Raw genomic sequence first — 19,568 nt, 5'->3', positions numbered from 1 at the left:
TTCAGGTTGTTTTTGGCTTGGGGTCAGGTTTCACTGGGGATGCAGGAATATGTCTGCCTCCTGCTGTCACAGTAGCATCATTCTAAAGCATCAGATGTCCCTCAGGTGAGCTTGGTAGACAATGCTTTTACATGAATTTGAAAGGACACAACTACTTCTACGTTTTCTAATTTTTGAATGGTTTTCCTTAATGATAAATTTGTAAACAGTAAAAATCTTTGAAAATTTTTAAAATTTGTCCTATATTAGCATTTTAAAATGTAAGTTATTTAAATAAGAAGGTTGAGTCATCATTATTTTTATTGTTTGCCTAATTTGGGCTTATTGAGGTATAATATATGCATGGTATAATTCACCTATTTTAAGTGTACAGTTATGAGTTTTGGTGAGGTAACCAACACCACAATCCAGATGTAAAATGTTTCCATCATCCAGAAAAGTTCCTTTGTTCCCTTTGTGGTCAATTCCTTCACCTTTCTCTAGTTCCTGGTAACTACTGATCTGTTTTCTGTTCTTATATTTTGTCTTTTCCAGAATGTCACATAAGTAGAATCAATTCTCGTCAATGCCAATTTTTGCATTTGTGCTTTAGCTTTGATTAGTCTATTCAGTCTACAATCATAAACATATCAGGAATATGCATACACATTATTATAAATAGGCAGAAAACTAAAGACAGCATTTTGATTGTTGGGTCTTTGTTTTGTTTTTGTTTGAGACGAGTCTCATTCTGTCACTCAGGTTGCAGTGCAGTGGTGCGATCATAGCTTGCCTCAACCTCTGCCTTCCTTGGCTCAAGTGATGCTCCCACCTCAGTCTCCGGAGTAGCTATGACCACAGGTGCATGCCCCCACACCCGGCTAATTTTTAAATTTTTTGTAGAAACAAGAATCTCACACGTTTCCAAGGCTGGTCTGTTACTCCTGGGCTCAAGGGATCCTCCTGGGTCGGCCTCCCAAAGTGCTAGGATTATAGGCATAAGCCACCATGCCCAGCCTAGAGGTAGCATTTTGAACCAACTAGTCAGAAACAACTCTGTGAAATAGCTGAAGTATTGTCACTCTATTTTTATCAATAAAATGAAAAGAAGATCATCCCTAAGAAAAAAATCTAATTTAATAATTCCATAAAGCAGGGAATACAATTAAAATAATACCTGCAATGTTAACTTAGTAAACTAAATCTTGTTAGAAAGATTCTCCTCTATGACACTATTATGGTTGCTGTCCTCTGTACATGCAGCCATGGCCACAGACATCTCATAAACCTGCCTGATACCCTTGCCATCCTAGGTAGCAACCATGCGGCCTCGCCTTATTACACGGTTACTACAGACCCCAGTATGTGTGAAGTCAATCAAGCGGTCCCTGAAGGCAGGAAGTACACTAAATTTCTGAACTCTCTTGTCATGAATTCTTCATGCCCTAAGTCTAAGCTAGTCCTCTGTACTTGGGAATAGGCTGCCAGGGAGACCTACCAGAGCACTGACTCTGCGCAGAGCACTGACATAATGACATAAAAGACCGTATTTTGTATTGACTGCCCTCCTATTACAGGCAAAATGGTTACTGCAAAGTCACATCTTTCCTTTTTCTCAGAGTTGGCAATCTCTGAAAAATGGTTTGTGAAGCTCGCTCTACCTGAGAGCAGGGTGATACATGGGAAGAATATAAAGTTGAAAGTCACTCATCTGTGTTCAAATCCTGTCTGACTTTATACACTTGCTAAAATTGCTCCTTGAGCCTGTTTTCCTCAGTGAAAAATGGGGATGCTAATTATGATAAATTGCTTGCAGAAATGGCCACAGAAATTCTTACCAGCCCTGTATATGTGCCCACTTAAATGTGAATTTGCCAGTCCTTCCATGATGAAGTGAAATTTATTTTTTTATTCCTTACGTCTAAACTTCAACTGGGGCTTGATAGGACATTATCAAATGCAATGCAAGCAAAGGACTGAAAAGTATGTACACATTGGAGCTTGAGACGTCTTGCTGGCAGAAACTCTGAGACCACCATGTGAAAAAATCTCAGCTAGTCTTCCAGAGAATGGGAAGTTATACCAGAGAGAAGCCAGCTATTTAAGCCATTTTATCTGCCTCAAAAGTCTCAGCCATTCCAAACATCCCAGCCAACCACAAATACCCAAAAGCTCGATAAAATGATTATTCTAAGGCACTGTGTTTGGAATGGTTTATTATATAAAAACAGCTGATACAATAAAATACTGATCACTAGTGTGCACAGACCCCTGCTACATGGTGGAAGTTCAATAAACGACTACACAAACACATATTAAGTGACTTAGTACAACTTAAGCTCATTGTAGAAAAGGAAAAATTGGCTGGGCACTGTGGCTCACGCCTATAATCCCAGCACTTTGGGAGGCTGAGGTGGGTGGATCACGAGGTCAAGAGATCAAGACCATCCTGGTTAACACGGTGAAACCCCGTCTCTACTAAAAACACAAAAATTAGCTGGGCATGGTGGTGCGCGCCTGTAGTCCCAGCTACTCGGGAGGCTGAGGCAGGAGAATTGCCTGAACCCAGGAGGTGGAGGTTGCGGTGAGCCGAGATCGCGCCATGGCACTCCAGTCTGGGTAACAACAATGAAACTCCATCTCAAAAAAAAAAAAAAAGAAAGAAAGAAAAGGAAAAATTATTTCCACCGCTGAAAATATTTAGCCTCCTAATAATAATTTTTTTAATAAATTGACAGAGACTAATTGCTGTTCTTTCTCACAGCATAGAATTGCTTAGATGTAATGAAGAATATATTTCAAGATATCTCAAGGGCCTTTAGGGCAAAGAGGGAAAGCTTCACCTTTGCTCTCTGAAGGTTTGCTGAAAATGAACGGACAAGAGGCAGATTAATAGGAGAAAAAGTCATAACAAATGTACTTAATGTGCATAAGCATGGAGGAATCACAGGAAAATGATTGCCCAATAATCAATGAGGTCCAGATGCCTATATAGCCTTCTTCAAACAGCAAGGAGTAAATAACAAAGTTCCTTTGAATTCAGAGGGAGGTGGTAAGAAGGCAAAGGGCAGAACTTCACTGTGAACAAAGGCAGTCATCTTATCCAGTTAAAGTTTCCCAGGTAATCTCCTGGAGCTGCCCCCAGTAGAGAGAAAGTCTCTCTAGGTGTGGTGATGACTGCCAGTACCTCCTCTTCTCTGGTGGTTAGTCTTTTCTGGTTATTTGATGTGATTCTTAGGAAAGGTGTTTTAAGACAATTGAAATTCTTCTTGAAAGAAGCTTTCTTAGTCAGAAAAGAAAATTTAACAGAGTCCCTTCTTTCCTCACGAAGAAGAAGGATCACAGAGAGACAGGGAGGAGGGGGCAGGCCAGAGAAAGACTTTGGTTCTGAGACTTATTTCTAAGCTCCTTCAATTTTTTTTTAAATTCCAAGCACTCAGCATGCCAAAGCACTATATTTTCGGGTATCACCTTCTGTACCACAAAAGGCCTCACAACTAATTTTCAATATATCTAATTTTTTTACTTAGATTTTCTGTTCTTTAAAGGTACACTGTGGTCTAAATCAATGTGAGTTACTAAATACATATTATTGGTAATGTCCACTATTACTATTTTGTAACAGGATAGAAAAAGATTATCAAGTATCACCCAAGTTCTTAAAAGGAAGTCTGAATGGAAAGGACTGCTTCTTTACCTAGAAAGAGGGTAAGTTTCGAAGAGTGTCTCTGTCTCTCAGAAATAAAATCCAAGGGGAGAAAGAAGTCCAGTAGGGTTTCCAGTAACTTCCACATATCAACACAAAATGGAGGGAGTCAGGAGGGAAGGTAAGGCAACTCCTTTGTAAGATTTTACTCTGTTAGACTGCGAACATTAGCAGTTTTCCCAAGCTCACTATCCACGCTGTACTTATTTCTGAATAAGGATACAACCCTTGAAGCGAAACGAACATGTACAGTATATTCTTTTTTGATTCCTTTGGCTCATCATTATGTCTGAAAGTCTTATTCATATTGCTGCTGCATGTAGCTATAATTTGCTCATTCTCACTATTGTTTAGAATGTAACTGTATTTCATACAATTTATCGGTCCATTCTATTGTTAATGGACATTGGACTGTTTCCCTGCTTTAAGTGTTCCAAATAGTGCTACTGTGAATATTCTTGTGAGCATCTATTAGTGAAACTTATGTGGTGGAGTTTCTAAAACAGTTTTCAACGGTCCCTGCCTCCTACTCTTCTTGTCCTATATAATCCCCACCCTTGTGCATGAAGTGGACATAGTGACTCATAAAAAATAGAATATGGCAAACATGATGGTGTGCTGCTCTCCAAGACTAGGTTATTAAAGGCTGTGACCTTGGTCTTGCTGGGGATCTCTCTCTCTCTCTCTCTCTCTCTCTCTCTGTCTCTCTCTTGCTCGTTCTCACTCTCAATCTTCTTGCTTGCTTTCTCTGATGAAGCCACCACCTTGTTTTGAGCTGCCCTATGGAGAGGCTTAGAGGCAAGGAACTGAGGACAGACTTCTGCGTGAACCTGAAGTTGTCATTCCAACAACCCATGAAGAGCTGAATCCTGCCAACAACTTCATTGGTAAGCTTGGAAGTGGATCCTACCCCAAGCAGACCTGCAGGTGACCACAGCCCTGGCTGACACCTTGACTGCAGCCTTGTGAAATACCCTGAGTCAGAGGACCCAGCTCAACCACACCTGAATTCCTGACCCACAGAAAGTGAGATAATAAATGCTGTTTTGGCTACTACATTTTGGAGCGAGTTATTATTAGGTAACTAATATGCATGTATTTGGGAAAGTCAAGGCCTAAGAGTATACAGAAGTGAAATTGTTCAGCCATAATCTTTCAAAAGCAGCTGTTCTCATGTACACTCCCACCACAGTGTGCGAGAGTTTTCATTGAGTTCTGTTGAATGATCATCGTTATTCAGCATTTATTATATGCCATCCACTAAGTGATTTACGTGTGTTGTCTCATTTAATCTTCACAACAACTCAGTGAAGCTGGTATTACTGTTTTCTCCATTTTCAGATTAAGCGAACCTGCCCGTCATTTGCTAAAAAGAGGTGAGCCAAGAATTTGAACCACGTCCAATGCTCTTAGCCATTAAGCCTCCCTGAGATAGATTTCAATGCAATTGTAGCCACAGAGAAAACACATGTGAAAAATACCCAGCAAAGCACGCTAAAGGAAGAGCAGCGTTTTATCTTGTGCGTAAGTTAACCGTCAGCACTGCACAAGGCTGACGAGGAGAGGAGGCTTCCAGATGGAGTTAGCAAGGTCAGGCAATTCGGAAGGAGGGGAAGGATGGCCCAGGCCAGGCTGGAAGGTAGAGAATATGCAAGCAAGGTCAAGAGCTCTTTGCATTTGGCTCACTCTGCCCTCATTTGCAGCCCTACACAGAGATGTCATCCTTAGCAGTGAGTTGTCTGCTTTTTCTGGAGCTCTCCCCAGAATAATACAGACCCCAGGGTCTTAAATGAAGGAGTGATTTTTCCAGACATTTCCCCTTTCCCAGGGGAGAACATTACTCAGTTATCTCTCCTTGGAACTCCTTCTTTTGTTCTGCTTGTTGTTTCTGAGTGGGTTTTTTTTTTTTCTTTCTTCCTCATTCTGCTGGTGCTTGTCTGTAATGTGTCACCACTCTGATGGGAATTCCTCTTAAAATGCCGGCAGTCCCTTTGATGAGCCTTGCCTTGCAGATCTAAGGTAAACCCCTGGAAGGATGCCCTGAACCTCTTGCTGTCTAACCACCTTCCGCAACCCACAACTGGAGTGTTTCTGTGCATAGATCATCAGTTTTCACCTCTCAAAACACTTGGACCTCCCTCAAGGGAAGAAAGCCCTGGGAAACTCTATCCACCTCTTTGAGATCCAAGACGAGCCTGGCCTTACTTTTTGTGGACACTTATCTGAACCAGCTTAAAGCAGTACATTTTAGCTCAGGTGTCTCCAAATGTCCACCTTTGAGGCCACACGTTTCTCTAACATCCAAATACAATGACAAAATCCCCATCCTGACTGCTTCTCCAGTTATCCCCTTCCTGCCAAAACACCACCAGCACCCAAATCCTGCTAATAATACTTCTGTTTGGGGGGACGCCTACATTTTCTACATTATGTACATCAAATCCTCTCCAAGCTCCACCCTGAGCATTGTCATGATTGTCTGTGCTTGTCACCCTTCCTGAGTCTGGAGTTCTTCAGTGTGGACACAGCTCCTCCTCAACTCCGTCTCACCTCTTCACAATGTTGATGAGGGCAGCAGGTTTAAGAGGGAGATCAGAGCATAGAGAGGAAACAATTTACTAATGAGTATGGGACCTCACTCTGGTAACCTTTCCTGGCCATTCTCACCTCAATATTGTTTCTTCCTGTTTCTCTTCGTGGGCCATAGTCTCTCACAGTTGCTGTGGCCTCTTTTCTCTCCTCTTGCCTCTCTTCTTCCTTTTCCTAATTCTCCACATTCAGAGACCCTATAATACTCCCTAGGACTCACTAGGAAGAAGAGAAAAGGCCTACTGCTTTATAACGTGAATCAATTTTACTTCCTTTGCCTCCATTTCCCATTTCCTGGATCGTGACTTTCATAAATCCAAAATGCCATAAATTATATTCTCAGGAGAAAATTGTTCACTCTAGTATTCCAATTTCACTGTAGCCTGGATCTCTGAATTTTTTTTTTTTAACAGCTTCAAACTTTCCAGTTCTAGTTTTTTGGTAAAGGTACCTGTGCTTTCCCCTCGCAGGAGTTCTAAGGTAGAAGGAGAACAGTTAACACTCTAGTTTCCCTGTCTCCCAGGAGCAAACAGAGGGGCTAATGCTCTTATTTTATCCTCTTTCATGGGTAATACTGTGAAGGAAGGGCAGGATTTCCAGCCCAGCTGTCACAGCCTTGAGAAGTGAGAAGAAAGCATCATCGTAGAGGGGATGTAGATTGCTGATCAATGCATTGTGACCGAACACCACAGGCCTGAGACGAAACAGCCTCAAAGTCTCCCTGGCTATCTGTGAAAACTCCAGAAACAAGCAGGATTGTGCAGCTTGAGGGAGCTGCAAATGGAATTCTCTGGACTCCATTGGAGCTGCTATGGTCAGCGTGCTCTTAAAAGGGATTTGTGCTCCACTCCCAGACGGGCCTTGATGACATGTGTCCCACCTTCTTGCACCATTGATCAGGCAGAGAAAGTTAAGTAACATGTCTATGATTCTACAGGTTCTTAAACAGAAACTAGAACTCAAACCCAGCGCATGCTGCCAGAATCCAAAAGTAAAAAGGTGAATTGCCAGGTGGGTGGAGACTGGGGGAAGGTGGCAGTGGCTACAACAGGAGCTCACAATGTTAGGCAGTTATGTGGTCCTGTGATCTGTCCTCCTTCACCTTTCCAATGACACATACCTTACTAAAATGTCACTAGTTATGGGGACTGTAATCAGGCCAGTAGGAGCTATGTGATTTGGGACAAATTATTTGCTTCTCTGAACCTCAGTTTTCTCAACTGCAAAATGGAATGGGAATAATAATTACAGAATTAATGCTATGAGAATTGAGATAATCTAGATAAAGATCTTAGCACAACTGTTCACAAAAAGCAATCACTTAACAGTTGGTATAATATCAGAATAATTTGTATTTTTATGTCCCTTCTAAACCCCTAAGGACATGTCCCATGTGGTGGCGCAATCCATCTTGTTACCTGGTGCCAGGTAATAAGAAGTGTGAGTTCTAGTCCAGGTCTCAAGCTCTGGACTCTTGGATGACTGGGTGAAACCTAATCTAAAGGTATAGTTTGGGTTTTTTTGTGGTGTTTGACCACACAGCAGTGTTCTTTTAAAAATATATTTCTTTTAATTAGTTGATACTTAAAAATCAGGGTTCTCATGCAGTGTTAACATTTTCTGACATCTCTTGAAAAATCAGACAGTTCAGTCACAATCAATTAGAACTGAGTAGCAGTTGCCCACTCGGCCTGGCCGTGGCTCCGCAGCAGACTGCAGACCACCCTGACCCGGAGGCCAACACTTGGACGCTTGGTCGCCAATTAGCGCGTGGTTTGCCATGAACTATTCTACAAGTTGAAGGTGTCCCCAACTTGTCTGTCCTCACCTGAGGTTCAGGGAGGCCATATAATTTCCCCCAGGTTACTCAACAGCAAAACTGAAACCACCACCTCAGAGCTTCTGAGGTAGGATTCCCAGGTTCTTTCCAATGCACTACCTGCCTATCATGTGTGTGTGTGAAAAAGACGGTACCACCACATAGCACCTGTCAGTGCAGCAGCCAGAGGTGTGTATATAGAAGACTTGGTCTCAGCATATTGAGATTTTGTTTTTCAGAAGAATCATTGCTGGATCAAGTTATGAGCCATATTTTTCTGAGTCCTCTATTCCCCCCCCTCCACTTCTCCCCTCCCCTTCTCTTTCTTTCAACAAGCACATGTATAGCTGCTTTATTGGGTACCTCTGTGGTATCAGGTGCTCCCTAATCACTAAAACGTTTACTCTCCCACCATCCCTGCACTTACATTTCTCAATTCTATGCCCAGTTCTCAAACTGCATGTTGAAACAACCCGAGCTGCAACAGTGAACTCACAGAACACTTTCCAAGGGAAATATGGTGACACTCGACGTTTGCTAGACACTGTACAAACTGCTCAATGTAGTTCACCATTTTAATAGTAGATTCCATTAGATATCACTGAACTTTGCAAAGCTGGTTTTTCCGCTGTTGCTGTAATAAAAAGTAAACACTGTGAGGCTGGGTACAGGGGTTTGTGCCTGTAATCCCAGCACTTGGGGAGGCCAAGGTGGGCGGATCACGAGGTTAGGAGTTCGAAACCAGCTTCGCCAACATAGTGAAACCCCGTCCTCCTAAAAATTAGCTGGTTGTGGTGGCAGGTGCCTGTAATCCCAGCTACTCAGGAGGCTGAGTCGGGAGTATTACTCGAACTCAGGAGGTGAAGGTTGCAGTGAGCAGAGATCGCACCACTGCACTCCAACCCGGGAGAGAATGCAAGACTCCATCTCAAAAAAAAAGTGAGCACTATATGAAAATCAGTGTGGATTGACCTTATTCCAAAAATCAAGAAATTGTATGGTATCCAAAAGACACACAAATTCAATCCATAAGGAATTGTGACTATTTAAGAATAAAATTAAAACTTATTTTTTCTTAAAATTTATGTATATTCTTTTTTAAATAGCTACTAAGTTGTTGGGACATACTTAATAAGTTTATTTAGATCTAATAAACAGGACTGTAATAAACAGGATTGTTGGTCATTTCTTTTGGCCTAAGGGCACTATGAAAAAAATTCACTAAGACCCAGGGGGACCAGAAACAAGAAAGTTTTAGACCTTCTATACAAACACATTTAGAGGTAAGAAATAAGGCCCAGGGAAGTTAAATATCCTTCCCACATGATTAATTCTGAGATTTAAATCCAGAGGTTCCTTATTTCAAAGTCTATGTTCTTTTTACCACCCTCCATTGCCTCCTGCATGTCACCCAACAAACCAGTTCTGTGATCGCAAACCGAGGTCAGGGCTGGTCACTGCCTCAAGGGACTCGTAAATGTGGTCAAGGGCATCATGGGTGCTGCACCAACGTTTCCAGCATCTTGCTCCCCACCCACATTATTCATAACCAACAAGGAACTTCAATTCTGCTTCCCCAATTATCCGTCTGGCTCGTAAGCATACTCCAAACTCAGGTCCCTAAGGTAAAAGAATGCCCCGTATACAAAATAATTCTGCTAAGAATGCATGAATTTAGGCAACCTGTCATGAGGCTAGACATGAAGCTGGGGGAAGTTCAGTCAATGAAGCAGGCCCTGATAAAAGAAGAACTGGTACAGTTTCATATCTACCCAGGGGAATGGAAACTTCTGATCGTACAAACACCTTAGGAAATTCTCAGACTGAAATGAGTAGTAAGTAACATGGTGTCAGGCTTCCTTCCAAGGAATGTATGAAACATTAGAGAATTCTTTCTTTTACCACAAATGAATACAATTTCTTCAAAACAAGAAAGTAGCCAAAAGAAAATCCTGGTAGCGGCCAGGCATGGTGTCTCACGCCTGTAATCCAAGCACTTTGGAGGCCAAGGCGGGCAGATCACCTGAGGTCAGGAGTTCAAGACCAGCCTGATCAACATGGTGAAAGCCCATCTCAAAAAAAAAAAAATCCTGATAGCAAAAGTATTGAATCTATTATTAAATGCCACCCCCCCCAAAAAAAAAGTAGTGGCATGCTACATAATGTAATAATGATTTACATTAAGAAGAAAAAGACCAAAAATAATTCAATGCAAATTATCAAAAAAAAAGCACTAACTATTGTGTTTAAGGAAAGGGAGAAGACTTTTCATGTGATCGAGTAACCAAAACTCTCATGTCACTTATGTTTTTGCACCAATACCTCTTCCCCAGCCAATACTTACAACCCCGTTAGGGTTCCCTATGACTAATATAGGATAGAAAAAATATTATTCCCTCTACCCTCCTAGGTTCTCTGGCTGAGGCCCTAAAAATTAGACCAACAAAAGATAAATTAACAGGACAAAGACAAACAAACATTTATTGACACAGGTGTACACAAGGAGCACTCAGTGATGTGTAGCCGAAAGCAGGAGTAAGAACCTGGATTTAGATAGCATCTTAACAGAAGAATGACGAATTTTGAGAGAAGTGACAAAACAAAGGAAAAGAACTTTGAGTTTCTATAGCTGCAAATTATGTGAAGGGAAATGCATGAGGGAACTCAGTAATGGAAGATAATAGCTAGTTTAAGTAAAGTCTGTTTTGCTTCTCCTGGCTAAGAAAGCTCTAAAGTTCTTTCCACATAGAAACAACTAAAGTATGGCCGGGTGTGGTGGCTCACGCCTGTAATCCTAGCAGTTTGGAAGGCCGAGGTGGGTGGATCACCCGAGGTCAGGAGTTCAAGACCAGTCCGGCCAACATGGTGAAACCCCATCTTTAAAAAAAAGAAAAAGAAAAAGAAAAAACAACTAAAGTGACTAACTTCTATCCTTCCTACTACAAATGGGATGGAGGACACCTTACAAACTTGTGTCACACTTAGGCAAATAGGGAAAAGGCAGAGAGCTTTCCTTGTATCTGCTTCTTCTCAGTTGCCTTCAGCGCAATATGATCCTTATGCCAAAGTGGCATGTTTTGGGGTGGCATACTCTGCTGCCCCTTATTAACTAACTTCACCAAGTAGGAAGAGAAAGCTCATGCCTGGCTGACTGAAAATAGACTGCTGCTGCACTTTCGCCTCACACAGTGGGACTCTGACAGGCGGTGGAGAACACACTGCTTCCAGTAAGCAGCGCGCTGAGTACATTTGGTATTGATGATGATGATGATTAGCAGTCACCAGCCCAGCACGGCAGGGGAAGTGAAGTGACCATAGGTAAGAGTGCATGTAGATTACCAGGCAATCACAAGTTGCTGAGCTGGTTTGTCACATTCTGGATGGAGCAAGATACCAAGATTATAAAATCAGAGACAAAGATGTTTGGGAAAGTAGCGCCTGAATGAATTTATGAAATTTTAACCATAAAATGTGTGGATCTTTGTGTCTCATATCAATGCCCAAGACAGAACATCTCCTAAGGAGGAAGCACTGAACACCTGTGTGGACAGGATGAGGCATCCAGTGGGGGTCAGCCAGCCTGTGTCCTCAGCTACCCAAGGAACATCGCTGGGCCCACAAACTGCACGGCTGTGGTAATAGGTGACTCATGAGACCCACTACAGTTGACCTAGCCTCTGCTGCTGCTGAAGGTCTGACTTGGCAGCATTAAGGATTCAATCTAAACCCTCAATATGATACCATCCTTCAATGGCACCAATCAGTCACTTGGTTACAAGTTAATTAAGTCAAGAACCCTTCTACCCTGTAGGGGACAGCCACTCATGCTTATTAGGACTGACAGGGATTACAGGCATGGGTCTGCCTTCATTGCCCTCAGTGCATCAGTCACAGAGACCCTGCTAAATGTTTAAATCCTCTCTATGTTTTTTTTCCTTAGCAAATACCTTTACCATTGTGTGGGCCACGTTACCTACCAGTTTTGTATGTCTGTGTCAACATACATAATCTTCTTGAGGGCAAATTCCAGGGCTTATTCTTCATGAGTGTCCCATTCCCACCACAGGGCCAAACCACAGCATAAGCTTTATAGATATTTGGTAAGTAAACAAAAGAGTGAAAAACTCATGCAGCTGAGCACAATGGCCCATACCTTTAATCCCAATGCTTTGGGAGGCCGAGGTGGGAGGGTCACTTGAGGCCAGGAGTTCAAGACCAGTCTGGGCAACATACCAAGACTTTCTCTACAAAAAATTTTTTTTAAAAATAGCTAATGTGGTGGCATGTGCCTCTCCTTACTCCCAACTCACCAGTAAAATCTATTTTACAAAGCTACTTCTTGTGAGTCCACATGGAGGAGGTCAAACATAATATATCCTACTTCAGAGTTCAGGCTGGGGCAAGCACTATTACTTCACTTCCTTTCTGAAGTGTAACTTGTAAAAATTGGCACTGACAGAAAAAATATCTAGCCCTATTGGAAAGTTTCCCTGCCCTTCCTCCTGTAAGCAGGGGAGAAGTACTTAGTTAAGTAACTTCTAAATTCTTCACAGGCTAGAGTTTGAGGGGAAAGGAAGGAATAGACAGAAAGGAAGAATACATAGTTTTGTTTTTCCTTTCTCCCTTTGGTGGTAAAGAAAGCAAGCTTCAGAAAGTATGGCATCTGAGGGAAGGCTACGGTCTCTCAGACCATCCTCTCCTTCACTTCCCCTCACTTTCCTTTCCTCTTTATGCTCCTTTCTTCTGCAGTTCTAGAACTTTCCATCCACTGATGTATGAGCCCCAGGGGACTGACAGCTGCACTGAGACGCAATGTTGCTGCAGCAGTTTACACGTGCCTTGCAAAAGGCTTAGACATCACCTTGTTTAGTTGCCTCTAACCGAAACAGAGGGAAGGCCACTCATAACATCAGGTGCATCCACTAAGGTGCTCCAGCGCCTTCCCTTTCTCTGCATAAATCCTGCTCTGGAATACAAAATGTTTCCATTTGAAATTAAAATTGTGGTACTTTTCCTATCTGATTTACCCTATTTCAATTTTCATGACTATTTTCCCCATGAATCTGTTCTGTTGTTCATACTGTACATCCAAAGATTTTATTGGTAAAGATCATGTATTTTTCTCATTTAAAAAGTTAATAGCTTCTACAGTAAGGAGATTACTTTGGTTGATTATTTAAACAAATCACATTGAAATATTTAAGACAGTTACCTCTTTGTGTCTCAGAAAACATTGATATCAACAAAATTGGATGATCACCATGCTAGGTTCATAGATGGGGAAAAATAAAAACTTCCAGCCTAATCATGAGAACAATGACATCAATACTATCTAGCATTTACTAAGCTTTTACTATGCTTCAAAAACACTGCTAAGTCTTTTATCCACTTAATTCTCTCATTTAATCCTCACCATTGCCCTAAGGAAAAGTACTATTTCCATTTTTCAGATAAGGAAGGTGAATTTCAGAAAGGTCAAATATTTGGTCACTGTGACACAGAAGGAATCTAACCTGGGCTGAATGACTCTCCTTTAACATAATTACAAATTAAGTCAGTCTGGTCAGATCACGAAAGCGGAAAATCACATAACAGCACAGGGAAGTCAAAGGTATGCAAAGGAAAGTGATTGGAATCAAAGCATCTGGAACAAGAAACTGAATGTAACAGCAAAAACCATAAAACTCTTAGGAGAAAATACAGAAATTAATCTTTGTGACCTTGGATTTGGCAGCTGATTCTTAGATGTGACACCAAATGCATGAGCAACCAAGGAAAAAAATAGATAAACTGGACTTCATCAAAATTAGAAACTTTTGTGCATCAAAAGACATTATCAAGAAAGTAAAAGACAACCCAGAGAAATTTGCAAAATATTTGCAAATCACATATCTGATAAAGGCTTGATACACAGAATATATAAGGAACTCCTACAACTCAATAAAAAGCGTCAAACAACCCAATTAAAACTATGAGCAAATGACTTGAATAGAACTTTATCCAATGATATACAAATGGACAACAGGCATGTGAAAAGATGTGTAGCATTATTCATTGGTCACTAGGAAAATACGAATAAAAACCGTAAGATACAACTTCACACCTACTTAGACAGTCATGATAATTTTAAAAAACAAAAATTAAATTAAAAATAACAAATGTTATTTTGAATACAGAGGATACAATTGTATCTCTGTCCATTGAAATTGAAATCTCAGTACATTGCTGGTGGGGATGTAAAATGGTAGAGCCACTGCAGAAACCAGTTTAGTGGCTCCTCAAAAAGTCAAACCTGGAATTACCATATGACCCAGCAATTCTACTCCCAGGTATATATGCAAAGCAATTGAAAACAAAAATTCAAACAGGTATTTGTACAGCAGTGATCACTGTACCATTAATCATGCAGAACAGCCAAAAGCTGCCATCTATTTAAGTGCCCGTGGATAGATGAATGAATGAACAAAATATGCTCTCTCCATACAATGGAATATTACATAGCCATCTAAAAAGAGTGAAATTCTGACACATGTTACTACAACACAGGTAAACCTTAAAAACATTGTGCTGAGTGAAATAATCCATACACAAAAGGACAACTATTGTACGGTTACATTTATAGGATGTACCTCAAAGAGTCAGATTCACAGAGAAAGAGAGCAGAGTAGAAATTACCAGAGTCTGGAGGGAGAGGAAAGAAGAGAGCTACTTGTTCATGAATACGGAGTTTCTCACTGGGATGGCAAAATAGCTCTCAAACGGATACTGGTGTTAGTTATACAACACTGTGAATGTACTTAATGACACTGAACTGTACACTTAAAAATGGTTAAAGTGATAGATTTTATATGAGTATATTTTGCCAACTAAGGAAACATAGTTTTCTTCCTTAAAAGTAAGTCACTCATAACCTATAGACCAGATCACTCCCATTAGCTTCAGACCTGATTCCCAGCTGAAACCTCGAACCCAGTGTGCAGGGGTTCATACTGTCTTTGTATTCCCACAACCAAGTTTGTGTCCCTCACAAAACCAACTCTTAGTTTCTTTTGCTGTAAGCCATGTTTCCATATTAACAGCACTACCACCCACCAAGTCTATTAGGCTCAGATCACCCTTGATTTTCTTCTCATTCCTGCAAACAATCATCTCCCAAGTTTTGGTTTGGTTTTGTTTTTATCAAATCTACCTTCTAGATATGTCTTGAATATCCTTCCTCTTTTTCATCACTATGATCGCAATCTAGTTTAGGGCCTCATCTTGCCCCTCTTTCACCTGAGTTATTATAATAACTTTTTGCTTGGTCTATCTGCCTCTCCAATATTGCTCTACAGAGCATCATCTCACCTTCCACAATCTGTCTTCACAACCACCACTAGCATTTTCTTACAGCGTTACAAATCTCGTCACGCTGCTTTCTTCCTTTAAAACGTTCTTTGGGGCCGGGCATGGTGGCTCAAGCCTGTAATCCCAGACCTTTGGAGGGCCAAGGTGGGTGGATCACGAGGTCAAGAGATCAAGACTATCCTGGTCAACATGGTGAAACCTCGTCTCTACTAAAAATACTAAAAATTAGCTGGGCATGGTGGTGAGTGCCTGTAATCCCCACTACTCACGAGGCTGAGGCAGGAGAATTGCCTGAACCCAGGAGGCGGAGGTTGCAGTGAGCCGAGATCGCGCCATTCCACTCCAGCCTGAGTAACAAGAGCGAAACTCCGTCTCAAAAAAATAAATAAATAAAATAAAACATTCTTTGATGCGCTTAGGATAAAGTCCAAACTCCCTGGCACATGAGGCTCACTCTCAACAACTTGACCCCCACCTGCTTTTCCAGTCACTTATCATCCCCCTCCACAGCCATGGTGACTGCTCACTCTACTATACCCATGCTCTTTTCTCATGTCTTCTTCCTGGAATGCCCTTTTCCAAGGGAACTCGGAGTTACCCTCCAAAATCCAGCCAAAATGCCACCTTTTGTATGGATTACTCCTCAGTTCCCACAAGAAGGATTCGCTGTTCCCTTCTCTTTGGTAGCTTTGCAGATTATAAGCAAGTGTCACTTTGTTTTAAGAGTACCTCCTGATATTGCCACCCTAGAGCATGAGCTTCTAAAGGCTGGAACTGGGGCTTGATTCCCCTGGGTCTTTTTTCACTAATTACAGTTTGGATGAACAAGAGATTTCTTTCTCCTTATTCAAAAGTGAATATTGAAGGGAGTTACTAAAATTCATTTAAAGTGTTTATAATTTCTAATGCTCTTTGAATTGCTAAAAGTAAACAGAAATATAAAATACAAAATCTAGAAAATGCCTTTTTTTACTTTATTTTGTTAAGGCAGTTTTAAGATCACAATATTAAAAGTACAGAAATATCCCATATTCTCCCGTCACCACACATGCATAGCCTCCCCCATTATTAACATTTCCCTCTAGAACAGTACGTGTGTGTGTGTGTGTGTGTGTGTGTGTGTGTGTGTGTTTTGGGTTTGTTTGTTTGTTTGGAGATAGAGTCTTACTCTGTTGCCCAGGTTAGAGTGCAGAGGCATGATGATTTCAGCTCACTGCAGCCTCTGCCTCCTGGGTTCAGGTGATTCTCCTGCCTCAGTCTCCTGAGCAGCTGGGATTATAGGCGCCCACCACCATACCTAGCTAATTTTTATATTTTTGGTAGAAACAGGTTTTCACCATGTTGGCCAGGCTGGTCTCAAACTCCTGACCTCAGGTGATCCGCCTGCCTTGGCCTCCCAAAGTGCTGGGATTACAGGCATGAGCCACCGTGGCTGGCCTACATTTGTTAAAATTGATGAACCTACACTGACACATTATAATCACCCAAAGTCCTGCATTCAGGTTCACTCTTGATGTACATTCTATGTATTTGGACAAATGTAAAATGACACGAATCCAACCTTATAGTATTATACAGAATAGATTCACTGCCCCAGAAATTCTCTGTGCTTTGCCCATTCATCCTCCCCATCCCTTCCAGCCCACACACAACTACTGATATCTTTACCTATTTTTGCCTTTTCCAGAATGCCATATAGTTGGAATCATACACTAAACAGCCCTGTAGATTGCTCCTTTCACTTAATAATATTCATTTAAGATTCCTCCATGTATATTTATGGTTTCACAGCTCATTTCTTTTTAGCACTGAATAATATTTCATTGTCTGAGTGTCCCATAGTACATGTATTCATTCACCTACTGAACGACACCTTGTTTGCTTCCAAGTTTGAGCAATTATGAATAAAGCTGCTATAAACTTCCATATGTAGGTTTTTGTGTAACTACATATTTCTATCTCCTTAAGGTAAACACCAAGGAGCACCACGGCTGAATCATATGGTAGGAGTATGTTTGGTTTTGAAAGAAACCATCAAACTGTATTCCAAGGCGGCTGTACCATTTTTTATTTCCACTAAAACAGCCTGCATTTGCCACTGTCAGTGTTCTCGATTTTGGACTTTCTAATCGGTGTATAATGGTCTCTCGTTAGTTTTGATCTGCTTTTCCCCAGTGACATGTGATGTGAGGAATCTTTTCATATGTTTATTTACTGTCTGTATATCTTTTGTGGTAAGATGTCTATTAAGGTTTCTGACCCTTTTCTTTTTCTTTTTTTTTTTTTTTTTTTGAGACAGAGTTTCGCTCTTGTTACCCAGGCTGGAGTGCGATGGCGCGATCTCGGCTCACCGCAACCTCCACCTCTTGGGTTCAGGCAATTCTCCCGCCTCAGCCTCCTGAGTAACTGGGATTACAGGCACGCGCCACCGTGCCCAGCTAATTTTATGTATTTTTAGTAGAGACGGGGTTTCACCATGTTGACCAGGATGGTCTCGATCTGTTGACCTCATGATCCACCCACCTCGGCCTCCCAAAGTGCTGGGATTACAGGCTTGAGCCACCATGCCCGGCCGTCTGGCCCATTTTTAAAATCAAGTTGTTTGTGTTATTATTGTTGAGTTTTAAAAGTTACTTATATTTTTTGGATAGTAGTCCTTTATTGGATGTGTCTTTTTTTTTGAGAGTGAGAGAGACCCAGGTTGGAGTACAGTGGAGTGATCTCAGTTCACTGGAACCTCTACCTCTAGGTTCAAGCAGTTTTCATGCCTCAGCCTCCTGAGTAGCTAAGCCTACAGGTGTGTACCATCATGCCTGGCTAATTTTTGTATTTTTATTAGAGACAGAGTTTGTCATGTTTCCCAGATGGTCTCAAACTCCTGAGCTCAGGCAATCTGCTGGTCTTGGCTTCCCAAAGCACTAGGATTACAGTCATGAGCCACAGCACCTGGCCATGAATGTGTCTTTGCATTTATTTTCACCCAATTTGTGGCTTGTATGCTCATTCACTTGAGGAAATGCCTTTTGATTTTAATTCAGTGTAAATATTACTAAAAAAAAACCTGATATTTTATTTTTAGCTGATTCAAGTAAAGTTCATATTCATTATTCTACAAATATTTATTGTGCACCCTATCATATGTCAAACTCTGACTACGGATACCAATTACTCTAGTTAAACTGTGACCATACAGAATCCAGGTATCTCTGTAAAGAGAGCAAATTTAAATAACTGATCTGAAAATATTACCTTGCTGGCTCACAGTGATCAATTGCCAGGTAATTTAAGTGACACGTGACTAATTAAATTTTTTAGCTTCAGTATATTTGGAGTGTTTCCCATGACGTATCAGAGTCAAAGCCATGGTGCTCACCAAGAAATGTGTAACATAACAAAGGAGACAGACCTATTACAAAAATGAATAGGCAGTGCAGTGGGATTAAAAAAAAAAAAGCACTGAGCTTTTTCTGTGTGAGCTGGAAGAAGTATAATAATTTAAATTGTCATCTTGGCCTCAGTTTAACCTTTGGTAAGAATGGAGTCATTGCGCTAGAATCTGTAGGTAGTGGGTCCTTACTGCTATATGTAAAACAACGATTTCATGTATTAAGGACCAATGCAGCCCTACCTGTAGCTGGGTAGCAGCCAGAGTCAGAGTGATTGGAAGAAAAAAAAATTGTATACAATGATTTTCAAGTTGAAGGTCTAGCTTTGGAAGAATCTGTTACTATAAAATGAGAAGCAGAATAAGTAAGCCAGTTGAACAGTTAAGTTCATGCTTGTAGATATTTGTTTGCTGGTATTTTTTCAGGTTTAATTCAAGAATAATTAGAAGCAGTGTTCACCATTAAGAAAAGACATACACTGATTAAAAGGAGACCCAAAGAATAGAATTATCACTACTCTGCTAAGGGACCTGGGAGGTGAGGGGACATAGCACAGTTCTATGGTGGCCACTAATCCAGCCACACAGCGGCATTTCCACCTGCCTCCTGCCATCTTTCCCCTCTATAAAGAATGACGGGATGTTGGCGATGTTTTATTTCTTGACTTTGGTAACTGTTATAGTCACCAAACACTGTTAATTAAGCAAATACAGTATTTCCTTAATTATTTCATTATTTATAT

General features: G+C 41.1%; 1 protein-coding gene across 1 annotated transcript in view; it reads right to left on the bottom strand.

The window, feature by feature from the left end:
* LOC128928033 (uncharacterized) overlaps positions 1-19,568 on the bottom strand; it is a 230,242-nt gene that overhangs the window by 134,964 nt on the left and 75,710 nt on the right. The gene's annotated exons all lie outside the window — the stretch shown is intronic.

This window comes from Callithrix jacchus, chromosome 10 (assembly GCF_049354715.1).
Source record: "Callithrix jacchus isolate 240 chromosome 10, calJac240_pri, whole genome shotgun sequence".
Taxonomy (NCBI): Eukaryota; Metazoa; Chordata; class Mammalia; order Primates; family Cebidae; genus Callithrix; species Callithrix jacchus.
This window is presented reverse-complemented; position numbering and strand designations above follow the sequence as displayed.